General features: G+C 42.3%; 1 protein-coding gene across 2 annotated transcripts in view; it reads left to right on the forward strand.

Annotated features, from left to right (window-relative positions):
* The window catches only part of PTDSS1 (phosphatidylserine synthase 1), a 371,911-nt gene that overhangs the window by 10,992 nt on the left and 348,765 nt on the right, over positions 1-12,154 (forward strand). The window lies entirely within an intron of this gene.

Raw genomic sequence — 12,154 nt, forward strand, 5'->3', positions numbered from 1 at the left:
AGAATGTGGAGTGTGCCTATACACACTTAACTTTTTCAATACCTCTTGTTTCCAATTTAAGTGACTTTCCTTAGCAATAGAGATAGTTTCTTTAATAACTCGGTTGAACCGCTCAACCATACCATTGCATTCGGGATGATATAAAGCACACAGCTTATGCTTAATACCACACCCTCTCAAAAATTCATTCATCTCCTTGCAAACAAGTTGCACACCATTATCAGTGAGAAGAGTGGAGGGAATACCTTCCCTAGCTATCAAATCCTTTAGAAACTCTATCACTTTCTGGGTCTTGATGCTCTTGGTAAAACACAACTCAGGCCATCTGAAAAACATGTCCACAACCATGATAATGTACTCCACAGTATTCTCACCATGAACGGGTCCCAAAATGTCCAAAGCAATATCCTCCCATGACCCCCTTGGTTTATCCCTTATCACCATTGGTTGTACTTTGGGCTTCATAGCCTTCTCACTAATAGCACACTGTACACAATCTCGCACCACCCTTTCAGTATGAGTATCTATGCCAGGCCACCAGTAAGAAGAACGCAGTCTTTCCTTCGTTTTTTAAATGCCCATACAACGACTATGTGCCTGGTCTATTAAACGATTCCTCACGTTAGAAGGAAGGACTAATCTTGTACCTCTTAGCAGAAGATCACGATCCACCACTAGTTCATCTCTTACACCCCAGAAATCTTTACACTCAACACTACCTTGATGTTTATACTTCCAGCCACATCGTATCAAATTCATGACCTCCACCAGAACACTGTCTGACAAAGTTTCCTCATGCCAGCTCTCCTCTGATATGATTTCAAAATCGACTTTGCATACATGCTCAAAACGTTCCAAATCATCACACAAACAATCATCACCTTGAACATCCAAACCTGGTGGTACAAGTCTAGATAAAACATCAGCCGAGACATTGTCTGAACCTGGAACATATCTCACAACAAAATCATACTCTTGCAAGCCTACAATCCATTTGGTGATTCTTCCTGACACAGCCTCAATACCTTTTGCGCAGGAAACTTCACACAAACGTTTATGATCCGTTCTTACAACAAACAAATCTCCCCACAAAAACTTCTTTAGTTTCCCAATGGCCCAATGTACTGCAAAAGCCTCCCTTTCTATAACACAATACTTAGTTTCAGCACCCTTCAAGCTCCTGAAAATAAATGGAAGTGTATTTTCGGGACCAAAACCTCCTTGTTGTAAAACAGCCCCTAAACCCCTGCCACTAGCATCGGTAGTCAAAATAGATTGCAAGTTTGGATCAAAGTTTTTCAATTTAGGAGCTTCAGAAAGACTTTCCTTCAAACCAATAAACTCCTTTTCACATTCTTCATTCCATGCAAATTTCATCCCTTTCTTTAACAAAAGCCTCATGTTAAAGCAAGAACTGGCAAAGTCTTTGACAAATTTACTAAAATTCCCAGGAATCGCATCAATTCTTCTTTTGACATAGGGGAAGACAAACCTCGAATAGTATTAACAAGTTCTTTCTTGGGTATCAGACCATCACCAGTAATGGTGTGACCTAAATAATCAATAGTGTCGGCTCCGGATTTGCACTTTCCTGCTTTGATGGTCAATCCGTATTCAGAAATTTTCTCTAACACTTCCATGAGTCTCATATCATGTTCAACCGGATTCTTCCCATAAACCACAATATCATCCTGATAAACACACACACCACATATGCCCTTCAAGATCCGTTCCATTACTCTCCGAAAGACTGAGGCAGCAGAAATCAACCCAAACGGTAGACAAACAAATCTAAAAGTACCAAAAGGAGTTATGAAAGCTGTCAGATTCCTACAAGACTCATCTAACTCAATTTGGTGATAGGCTAAAATCAGATCAATAGTAGAAAATACCTTGGCACCAGACACCATGGATAGCAATTCAGAAATATTCGGAAGATGATATTTGTCAACCACTACACACTTGTTGAGCCTGCGGAGATCCACGCACAACCTTATATTACCATTAGATTTCTTAGCAATCACAATTGGAGCCAACCATTCAGTTCCTTTCACCTCCTCAATCACACCTTGATCCTTCAACTTCTCCAATTCAGTTTGTAATTCACTCGTCACTGCAAAGGGGACACTGCGGACTTTACTGCAAAAAGGTACAGCCCCAGGAACTAATTTAATCTTGTGTGACTATCCTTTCATACACCCAATCTTGTCACTGAAAATCTTACTAAAATCTTTACGAAGAGACGTTAGTAAATCTGAGGCCATCGCTACATTTTCTACTTTATCAACACATTACTGCTCTTTTAAGATTATGGAGGAAGAACTGTTAGGGTCAAGCATCACCCTAGATCCTTCTGATGCCACCACCTTATTATACTGTCACCCTTTTTCGAGAGATAAATCTTTCCAGAGGTATAACGTTGGTTATATTCAATCAAACCTATAAAGTAGCCATGTAGCTCAATGGGTTCTTCACCATATGCACACGGTCTATCGGGTTTAGATAAGTTGACCTTCCCTTTGAGTTGTCCCTGATAAAACCAATTAGAAATAATAGTGATTTTGGCGCCAGAATCAAACAGTACCTTTGTTTTCTTTCCTTCAACAACAGTATAATCCAAAGGACCACTAAGATTTTTATCAGACACCTGTAGGACTATCTGACCACACTCAAAGTCACAAGTATCCTCATTTCCACTTGTGTGATTATCAATAGCATTCACGGTTTGCTTAGATTTCCTTAGGTTGCACACAGATGAGAAATATCCCTTCTTTTTACAGAATAGACAAGAACTATTAATTGCTAGACAAGACTTATCATTTGCAAAATGACCTTCCTTGCCACATCTGTAGCATTTTCTTTACAGTATTTTGAGTTGGTTCTTTGTTAACAAACTTGTTACACTTAGATTTGCAATCTTTTACCACACAAACGTCTCTGGTCCCATTCCTTTTCATCACTTCAACATATTTCATGGAATGTTCAATCCTCTGGCAAGATAAGTCACTTCATCAAGTTGGGCATCATCCAGTAACCACAGCTCATCACGCACTTTATCAATGTTACACCCCAGCATGAATTGGTCACAAATTCTTTCATCCAGAGATGCTCCGAACTTGCATGAGGAGGCCAAACGTCTTAAGTCAGTGATTTAATTTTCAACAGCTTCACCTTCAACCTGAAGTCTTTTACCAAAGTCTGCAAACACAAGGACTTTTCCAGGTTTCTTCATTTATTGATGCTAAAAGCAGAAGCTTAGCAAGAGCAAAGCATCCCAGCCTCCGCACCTCGCCTCAACCGTCTTAGTCTGTCCAACATTCTCTCCAGAATCCCCAGACTAAGATTCCATTAACCACCTAAGCAAAGATTCTGAATACCACAGATATAACACCCCTGTTGTAATCTCTCTTGGGGTTTTTAACCACGCCCATGAGTTTGGTTGGTTCGTGGGCTTGCCTTTTAAAATTTGCTTCATTTCATTAGTGAAAGGCATGCATACCTCATGCCTTTTCTGGTGTTTAGCCCTCCTCGAGAGCACTGGTAAACTACTGAAAACATACGATGCTCCATGTTTTCCGCATGGCTTCTGGACTACTTTTTCTTTTTGTTTCCTATGCAGTGTGATCTTGCTGGGCAGTAGTCAAGCGCTTTGCATGACATCGACCCTGTTACATGGATAATTGCACTTTGGCCGATACGTCTGACTGCAAGCGAACTTCTGTTTCCTTTTGTGTCTGTCCTGCACACTCATGGTGGCCATGGCGCTTTGAATCGGCTCGCTTGTGTGAAACTGTTTTACTTTTCATTTTCAGTTTATGTGGCAAGAAAAGTCTGGTTAGGGGTTTACAACGCTAATAGCTCGGACTCAAGCAAATGCGAGACCCATTACATTGCACATGCTTGTTTTCTTTTTCTTTCAACACTATATATGTATGTTTTCTAGCTCTCTACCTCATTTTTTGCTTCCCTCCCCCAAACACCTGCTCCATTTTACTCTCTCTCCTTGTGTGCTTCTCTCCCCAGACTCATTCACCATGGTGTTCTGTTCATCATGGGCAATTTGTCCCTCCACACCACCTCCAGTTTTATTTTTATCACACCACCCGTTCCATTTAGTCCACCCCTACCTGCTCCTTTGTTGATTTCACACCCCTGACGGACATTTAATTTTCTGGTGTAGAACCTGACAGCTGCTGGATCGTCCACTACACCATCAGCACTTTTGCACATTCAGTATTTATTTATTTGTAGGTTGGTTTACTGATGTAAGTAGCTTCAGCCATGTTAGATCAGTCAATAAAGAAAAAAATGAAAATGGCAGCTGCATCATTCTGTAGGCGTGTGCATGTGTTCTCACACCTCCAGAACGATGCAACAGGCAAGAGTGGCTGCATAATCATGCCTTTTTATTCTTTTTTTTTTTTGCCAGTAAATTGCAGATGCTGCACAGAATCAGCAAACCGCACAGGCAAGCCACTAAGCTCAAAAGCTTAGTATTGGCTTTGCCAATGTTTTACTGTTTTTTTTTATGTACAAGCTTCTTTGTGTCATTTCAACTATCACAACCTCCCTCAGCATTTCATGGGTATTGCACCAACGTTCTAGTTATGAAAATGTACACACACACACACTGGAGCATATGTAAGTGAATAAAGGCAGAGCTTACAACAAAGATAAACAAAAATTGGAACATCAAACAGCACAATTTTGTATCCGGTTAGACAACCGAGTTCCTTTCCCTAGCATGCTCACGCTGATGCTATCCCACTTTCTGTAAGGAAAATACAGAAATATAGTGCATTTCTAGATTTTAGGGTCATTTTGGAGATAACTTGCATGCTGGGTTTTATGCATTTTTACGTTCACAAATGCAGTTTTTTTTATTTTTTTATTATTGAGGAGAATGGTCACCGAATCAGTATGCCTTACTTACACCAACATGCATTCCAACATAATGCACAGAAATTGATCTATTCTTTGCACCCGCAGAAAATGCTCCTATTGTGTTGTAACTCTCTACTTCTTGTACAGCTTCTGTACCACCTAAATTCAATGTTTTTTAAATACTTTTCCCCGTGCTATTGACCATAAATCCCTTACACCTTTAAGTATCACAAGAGCGAGTCAGACCAAGTTCTTCTAGATGTATAGGTTCTGAAGACTTTTATCAGCATTTGGTGTAAGCCTTATGCTGAATAATGTGTCTTGATGTAGTTCAGTATCACTGGCATCGCAGATATGCTACAGTCCATTCAGTATATTGTAGAACTTAGCAATTAAACAGATTTCTCTCAAGTTGAATAGTCTAAAATTGGCCAATAATGGTTTTTCTTTAGTCTTGTATATTTCCGAAAGAATCAAGGATGCCTTTCTATGTAAATATACAGTTTCTTAACCTTATAGTAAATTCTCTCTTGGCATCTCAAATAATTCACTGTTGATATTTAATATGCCAAGTATTCTGGCATAGCAAAATGATAGCAAAGCCAGGCATTAACGTTTATTCAGTTTACTTGCAAACAGCATCTTGATGTTCTTCAGTTAAATTCAGTATACCACCGTTTTTGTTACTGAACCCAGAGCTTTTTTCTCTTGCAGTAATGATAATGTTTATTTTGTAATGGGAGCTGAACTTTTTCACACGCTTATTTTTCGGTTGTGGTATTACTGTAAACTCTAGAATGACATTTGTATATAATTTCTCCTGCTTATATGATTTAAATTGACAAGCGCACCTGCATACACAGCTGTCCATAGGTAAGTGCTAGTCCAATGTCTCTGGTTGATATGCTGGGGAGGTGGGAATATGTGTCTGCCAGTAAGACATGCCAGAGTTCATGTTGTAGCTTGCCATAGGGGACGTCTGTGACCTAGGATGTTACTTTTACATAAGCATCCGATTGGTTTTGAAGCTTTTATCAAGAATAACCTTTCTCCCAACGCAAAAGGCTAAAATGTTCATATCTATTCTCGGAATCCTTAGACCTTATCTGTCATCTATCATGGTACTTCTGTTAAACTGTGCATATAGATGCTGCCTCGTTTTTTAGGGTCGAGCCTGCGTTGCATGCGCCCGCGCATGCGTTTCGCAGGGAGACTCTATTGTATTTATAAAAGGGCTCGGAGCCCTGTCAACTTCACATCAGTGTTTTTTATTGGTTGGTGGGCTTCCCTAATAAAATCTGCTTGCTTTCATTAGTCGAAGGCATGCATATGGCATGCCTTTTCCGGTGGCTAGCCCTCCTCCAGCGCAGCGACCAAGTACAGAAAACATGCGAGGCTCGCTGTTTTCCATCGTGCTCGTGGACTTTTTTTTCTCTAATTTACGAGCCCGATCTTGCTTGGCAGAAGTCGAGCGCTTTACGTACTTGATTTCACTTTTTCGGGTTATGTACATAAATGCACTTTTGCCCGATAGGTGAAAAGTCGGGTTAGGAGTTTACAACGCGATCAGCTCTAACATGAGCAAACGCGAGACCCGTTGCATTGTAAATGCTTGTTTTTTTTTGTTGCCTTTCTTCCCATAATTTTGAACATGAGAGGGTAGAGTTCAAATGTGTTGTTTGTACCCTTATTGTTAATATCCTGGACAGTTGGCAGTAGGCTTGTTTTTTAGGTCTTACTTGACAGGTCAGATGTCTTCCTGATTATTTAAATTGTACATAAAGCAGGCCCTAGTTGCTCCCAGAGGAGTATATCTCTCTCACTTCATTCTGTTGGCTGCTAAGTGTATAATTCCAACTCATATGGAGTGCTTGCATTCCAATGCACAAGGACTATTTTATATCTCAAAAGTACTGTTAATCATCACAAAATATATTTGTTATGTGATAGATGAATTGCACATACAAAACAATCCTTTTTAGAGTTGGGCGCGCAAGTGCTCTAGCCTGTTGTAATCTCTCTGTGGGCTTTTAACTATGCTCACTCTTGCTATTCGTTGCCTGTTTTAAATGGTTCATTTTTATTGGTACATTTTGTGAGATATCCCTCCTTTGTGTGCTGAGTACCCTCCCACAGGCGATTACACTAATTGAACATTTTTGTTGGCCATCGCACTACTTCATGCTTCCTCCTCTTACAGCTTGTGATGGCCCCATCTCCGGTTTGGTTTGCCTTTCATCCCAGCCGCAATCCTTTCTGGACCGTCACGCAGGGAGCTAATAACTCTCACATTCACAGTGGCGGTGGCGCTTTAAATCGACTTGTTTGTTCCAGTTCTGGCTCGGCTTGTACGCCCTCTCCCAAGGTGTGACTCTATTCACCAGAGCATCTGCTGCTTCACAGAACAGTAAACTGGAGTAGAACACGCGTGTGCTCTGCACGTGCATCCCACGTGCCTTCCATTTACAGTTGAGACAGGGAGAAGAGGCATGTGCTTTAAGCAGCCTGTGTGCCCCACCCCTGCATATGCCACCCCTGTATGCGCACCCTAGCCGGGCAGTGGCAGAGCAGAGGCTCGGAGCCCTAGCAGCATGCCTGTCTTGTGGCGGCAGCAGCACCATACAGCGCCCTTTTCAATGGTCAGTGCACAGCCCGCAGCAGCCCTGGGGCTCCCTCTACACGGTGAGCTTCGTGGGAGCACCCCCACACCGACGCCAGCCAGGTAACTGCCGCACTCTGCATCTGGGGTCTCCAGGTGCAAATGGCAGAGCACAGACTGGACACTAAGGCTGACACTCAGTGATCATGTGCTTAGGGGAGAAGTAGTTGCTTGTGGTGCCTGTGAATGTCAGGCTTTAGAGGTGAAGGGCTTACTGCTGTCAGGGTGTGCAGTGCCCTCTCTGCTCTGTTAGATCTGCCATCTGTGCGCTGAGTGAAGCCCTGCGAAGACATGGTCAGCGAACTGGCAGGAGAACGGCATAAGTTTTCGAACAACCAAACCGCCAACGTGCTCCACTGAGCGGTGCTTTCCCATCTCACACATAGGGGTTAGCATCCACCGCCCCTAAATTGTGTGCTCACACACAGGAGAAAAAAAGGAACTGAGCAGTACCTAAAATCTAGGATCGGGGTAGTCACAAACAATTAACCGTGGCATTCCTGCTGTATACTATCAAGAGCTACATACTTGTGCACGTACGCAATACTAAAACTGTGTATTCTCCCAATATGTCTTTGATTTTTGTCTCAAATGCAAGCACGTTTCATTTACTGTACCTTTGTGCACACTCTGATGTGCCTTGCAGGCACACTAAACTTTGCTTTAGTACACACGCTGAACATTACATGCTTCTTTGTGTGCAGTTTAGCACCGTGGTGAGCCATGCATCCCTTCCATACACCACTGTTGTGACCACACTGATGATCATTGTATGCTTCTAGTCACTTATACACAGACACTCCTGGCTTTGCCTAGCATACTTCTAGGTACTGTAGTTAGGCAATCACTCCTGAGCCAAACATGCCTTGTACACTGGGTAGTTGTGCACACTGCTGAACCATCCTTTCTTCGTCTTCATTCCAGTTGTGCCCGCACTGTAGAACCTAGAGTACTTTTAAATCAGGTACAAATGCACATGTGATCACACCCTCTGCTGTGCCTTCCTTGCTTTATATACCAGTTAGTTCTGCACATTCCTTAACCGACCATGCTGATGATAGTGTGTAGTTGTGCACATTGTTGATCCATATTTTTTCATATACAGATCAGTTGTGTGCAAAAAGCAGCGCCCCAAATGGTTCGTATAACCAAATGTGTAACATGCTCTCTCTCTATATGCTTCGTTTGCGGTGCAGTTGAGCAAAGTTTTATGCCTTATGCTTGTTGTGAAAATAATTTTTGCATACTGCTAAGCCATGCGTTCTTTTAACACAGTACAATTGTACATACACTTGTGTACTATACATGCTTTATACAGACTGCCGTGAAGTATGAGGTTAGACAGTTACGACGAAGTTGTGAACAAGACTTTTGAGCTGTGTTTGCATCCCATACAGTACAGTTGTGCGCATAGAAGTGAACCGTGCATGCCTGTTACACATCATAATTGTGTGTGCAGACACGCGCACTGAGATCAGGCAGTTCAGTGCATGCCATTTATTCAGTGCTTTCACACAACCGGTGCAATCCAGGCCAAGGAAGGCAGCAGCACGTGTACTGATTTGATAAAGACATTCCTCTACTCTAAGCAGTGGCTGCAATTGCCTCTGGAGCCTTAAAGTTGCTTTTGTTGCAGTTCATCTGACAGCGTTGCTCACACCGGGAAACGAGATAGAGTATTGTTTGTGTGCTCCTGGAAGGCATCAGTGCCTTCCAGGAGCAGATATCGCTTAGCGATTTCAATCTTCTCATGAAACCTAGCATGTGCAAAAAATTTATAACAATAATAACAACAAATAAAATGATTTTATTAACCGAAACAACAAATCAAATTGAGCTCTCTTTACATATCCTCACATTCCAAAAACACAATGTTTCTAAAGGCTTTATTGCAGCTCATAAGACTGACATTTTTGTCACTATCCCCATTCCTGGTCACCTTATCTTTACAGGTTGAGCATAGCAGCGTGCAAGCGCTGCTTTTCTGCCGTCTTGGTATCTATGTGGGCTTTTAACCACGCCCACCTCACGTCCATCACTTTCACTCGTTTGTGGGCTTGCCTTTAAAAAATCCTTTGTTATCATTGGTAAATGCTTTACGTTTGTCTCTCCTTGGAGCAGTTTTGTTACCGCCTTGGGGACTGACCCTGTTACATGGATAATTGCACTTTTGCCAATACGTTTGACTACGGGTGACATTTTTTTTCTTTTTCTCTCCTTCTCACTCATGCTCCTGGCGGCCGTGGCGTTTTGAATGGGCTCACTTATGTCAACTGTTTTACTTTTCATTTTCAATGTATGTCACAAGAAAAGTCCAGTTAGGAATATTCAACGCTAAAAGCTCTAACTCAAGCAAATGCGAGACCCATTGCATTGCAAATGCTCGTTTATTTAGCTGGCTATTTTTAATATTTCAGTAAAAGCTATACTTTATTGGATTTGTTGAAGCTTGTTTCTACACATTGTAGAACAGGAAGCACCATCCATTGGGAATAGATGAGTTCTTTTTCCGTAGTTGTGCAGTCTTGATTTAAGGCTCATTAAAAAAATGCAAGGAAAGTGATGTTTACTTAATATACAGCATGTCTGTTGTAGGCATGTTTCAAAAATACTTTCGTTGTGTGCTTGTACCACACATAATTCGTCCTCATAGCTTCAGGAACAGGAAAGTGGGATGGGTGGTATATTAGAGGCACCTCTAGTCATATGAAATCCTTTGTATCTTTAATTTTGCTGGGACTGTCTGGAGACCCTGAGCTTGATCCCAGTGCATACCCTTCAGTTCTCAACTTTCACAAAGCATAGTGTTGCAACACTAAACCTTTTTCATCTTTGTAACTTGTATCAGTAATGCAAAATAGGATACATCGTAGAAGCAGGCAACACTGTTATTTGGTTGGAAAAACTGTTACACGTTTAATATTCATACTCTCACAGATAGGTTAACTTTTTTTAAATGGAAACAATTTTTATTAGGTTTTCGACACAAACAAAATAACTACACCCCATTTGCCGGTCCACACACAGCCCTGCAACAAAGATCCATAACAGACAATCTATTAATCTGGCCTGCCACTGCCCCACAAACTTTTTTTTTATTTTTATAAAGATATTTTTATTATTTTGAAGTACAAATAGAAAATACACAACGAACATACACTAGAGCAATACCTGAGAAACACTGATTTCAATACCATAGCACTCTTATCATGATGTAACATCTGCCACCTTTGTCTCAATCTTCCTGTGGAGTCCGGGGACCTGTTAAATTTAGGTTTTTAAGGTTTGCGGGATTCCAGAGATTATGGTCCTGTCTTTATGACTTTAGAGTAAGTGACCGTCTCTCCCTGAAACTACTCCAAGGGGGTCGGTATGCTCTCCCCTTTTATGGCCAGTGTTCGGTCACCCCACACACAGAGCAAGGACTTCAGCCATATCTGCCCCATGGACCCTGGGTGACTTTTATTCGGGTGTGTATGGAGCTTCTTGTCGTCATAGTTTAATCAGTCAGTCAACAAACCCACCCATCTCCCCCATATTCTATTATATTTTTCAGGACACCCTCTCGCTTCATACACCAGTTTTTCGCAACCTGCACACCAATCCACTCCTCTTCTCCACTTATTAAGGGACGGCGCTTTTACGGCCTTCCATGCCGACATAATGTCCCTTTTTGCCACTAAGCAGGCCACTCCCAGAAACGTACGGCTCGATCTATTTAGCCCTGTCTCGCCCAGTGCCCCCAGTAAAAGTGGTGTTGGGGATACCTCCATCGTAGACTGCATTACCTCGGAAACTTCTTTTATAACCGCCCTCCAGTATGACTCTATAATTGGGCAGGCCCAGACCATGTGGAAGAAATCAGCTCCTGGCTGAGAGCACCGGGGGCATTCGTCTGTGGTTCGAAGATTCGCCCGGTGGAGCCTCTTAGGCGTAAGGTAAGCTGCGTGTAAATAAAGGGACTGTAACAATTGAAACCGTGTGGATATGGCCAGTGTTCGGGGAGCCATTAGAGCCTCTCTCCAATCTAAATCCTCCATGGGACCCACCCATTCCTCCCATTTCCGGCGCAGTTCCCCAAGGGGAGGGGATGTATTAGTGAGGATGGAGCGGTATATTTGGGAGGTTCCCCCTTTACTTCGATGTCCCATCATAATCATAGCCTCAAGCGGGCTATACTCTGGGATGCTGTCTCCTGGTCGTACGTGTACCCTTAGAGCATGCCTGAGCTGTAGATATTTGTGAAACTGGGTGTTGTGTAGAGAGTATGTTTTCTGGAGTTCTTCATATGATCGAATGTACGAGTTGCCCCAGATGTGCCCCACAAACTTTTAGTGCTCCTCAAGAATATAATAGGACCACCATTTGCCCCACACCCTAGCATGTTTATATGGGTATCTCCTCATGATATAAATAGGTTCCTCTGCTTTGCGCAATGGTCCATCTCTGCTTTCCATTCTCGTAGTGGTGAAGCTGATGACCTCTTCCAGTATTTTGCAATCGCTCTTTGCCAAGATCATCCCCATCCCCACCAGGAGCCGGTCACCACTGGGTCTCCCCCCATTCGTCTTGATTACCCAGTAATGCAATTTTTTGGAAAGGCTCAGTCTG

The sequence above is a fragment of the Pleurodeles waltl genome, chromosome 2_2, assembly GCF_031143425.1.
Source record: "Pleurodeles waltl isolate 20211129_DDA chromosome 2_2, aPleWal1.hap1.20221129, whole genome shotgun sequence".
Taxonomy (NCBI): Eukaryota; Metazoa; Chordata; class Amphibia; order Caudata; family Salamandridae; genus Pleurodeles; species Pleurodeles waltl.